The sequence below is a fragment of the Gopherus flavomarginatus genome, chromosome 15, assembly GCF_025201925.1.
Source record: "Gopherus flavomarginatus isolate rGopFla2 chromosome 15, rGopFla2.mat.asm, whole genome shotgun sequence".
NCBI classification, from domain to species: domain Eukaryota; kingdom Metazoa; phylum Chordata; order Testudines; family Testudinidae; genus Gopherus; species Gopherus flavomarginatus.
In genome coordinates this window covers 6,880,753-6,883,079 of record NC_066631.1, presented here as the reverse complement: position 1 = coordinate 6,883,079, position 2,327 = coordinate 6,880,753, and positions in this window count along the sequence as shown.

Genomic DNA, 2,327 nt, shown 5'->3' with positions numbered 1-2,327 from the left:
CTCCAACTGCCCAACCCATAGGAATTCTCATCCTAAGGCAGGAAGCCCTACCCATAGGAATCATAACCTTAGGGCGGGAAGAACTACCCATAGGAACCCTAGCCCTAGCTCCAAGTGCCCTATACATAGGAACCCGAACCCTAGCTAGAAGTGCCCTACCTATAGGAATGCTAACCCTAGGGGGGGAAGGCCTACCCGTGGGAACCCTAACCCTACCTACAAATGCCCTACCCATAGGAACCCTCACCCTAGGGTGGGAAGCCCTGCCCATAAAAACCCTAACCGTAGCTCCAAGTGCCCTACTCATAGGAACCCTAACCCTAATTCCATGTACCCTACACATAGGATCCCTAACCTTTGGGCGGGAAGCCCTACCCATAAGAACCCTATCCCTAGGGCGGGAAGGCCTACCCATAGGAACCCTAACACAAGCTCCAAGTGCTCTACCCATTGGAACCATAGTCCTAGGCCTAAAGGCCTTCCCATAGGATCCCTCACCCTAGCTCCAAGGTCACTACCCATAGGAACCCTAATCCTAGCCCGGGAAAGCCTTCCCATAGGAACCTTAACCATACGGTAGGGACCCCTACCCATATGAACCCTAACCCTAACTCCATGTGCCCTAAAAATAGGATCCCTAACCTTAGGTTGGGATGCACTACCCATAGGAACCATAACCCTAGGCCTGAACACCTACCGATAGGATCCCTAACCTTAGCTCCAAGTGCCTTAACCATAGGTACCCTAACCCTAGGACTGGAAGCCCTACCCATAGGAATCATAACCTTAGGGCGGGAAGCCCTACACATAGGAACCCTGAACCTAGTGCATGAAGCCCAATCTATAGGAACACTAACTCTAGCTCCAAGTGCCCTTCCCAGAGGAACCCTAAACACAGGGTGGGAAACCATACCCATGGGAACCCTAACCCTAGTCCGGAAACCCTACTCATAGAAACCCTAACTCTTACTGCAAGGTCTCTACCCATTCAAACCCTAACGCTAGCTCCAAGTGCCCTACCGATAGGAACTCCAATCCTAGGGCAGGAAGCCCTATCCATAGGAATCCTAACCCTAGGGCGGGAAGACCTACACATAGGACCTCTAACCCAAGGTCGGGAAGCCCTACCCATAGGAACCCTAACCCAAGTGCAGGAAGCCCTACCTACAGGAACCCTAGCCCTAGGACTGGAAGCTCTACCCATATGAACCCTAACCCTAGTGGCAAGTGCCCTACCCATAGGAACCCTAACCCTAGTTACAAGTGCACTACCCATAGGAACCATCACCCTAGGGCAGGAAGCCCTACCCATAGGAACCCTAACCCTAGCTCCAAGTGCCCTCCACATAGGAACCCTTACCCTAGCATCAAGTGCCCTACTCTTAGGAACCCTAACGCTAGAGTGGGACGCCCTACCCATAGGAACCCTAACCCTAGCTCCAACTGCCCTTCACTTAGGAATCCATACCCAAGCTCCAACTGCCCTCATCTTTGCAACCTTAACACTAGGATTAGAAGCCCTTCCCGTAGGAACCCTAACCCTAGCTCCAAGTGCCCTATCCTTAGGAACCCTAACCCTGGATCCAACTGCCCTACCCTTAGGAACCCTAACCCTAGGGCGGAAAGCCCTACTCATAGGCACCATAACCCTAGCTGCATGTGCCCTACCCATAGAATCCCTAAACCTAGGGTTGTGTGCCCTACCCTTAGGAACCCTAACCCTAGGACGGGAAGCCTTACCTATAGGAAGTCTAACCCTAGCTCCAACTGCCCTATCCATAGGAACTCTAATCCTCGCTCCAAGTTCCCTACTTATAGGAACCCTAACCCTGGTCCGGGAAGCCCTACCCATTGTAACCCTAACCCTATCTCCAAGTGCCCTACCCTTAGGAACTCTAACCCTATCTCCAAGTGCCCTACCTTAGGAACCCTAATCCTAGGGTGGCAAGCTCTACCTGTAAGATCCCTAACCTTAGGTCCAAGTGCCCTACCTATTGGAACCCTAACCCTAGATCCAAGTGTCCTACGATCAGGTATCCTAACCCTAGGATGGGAAGCCCTACCGATAGGTCCTCTAACCCTAGCTGCATGTGCCCTACCCATAGGAGCCCTAAGACTGGGGTGGGTTGCCCTATCCTTAGAAACCCAAACCCAATGGTGGGAAGCACTAGCTATAGAATCCCTAACCCTAGTTCCAAGTGCCCTACCCATAGGAACCCTAACCCTTGCTCCAAGTGCCCTACCCATAGGAATTGGTGGAGTTGGCCTAAAGCCAGCCCTGATCCCCACTTTCCCACACTCCTCCTCCCCTCATGCACCAACTCATA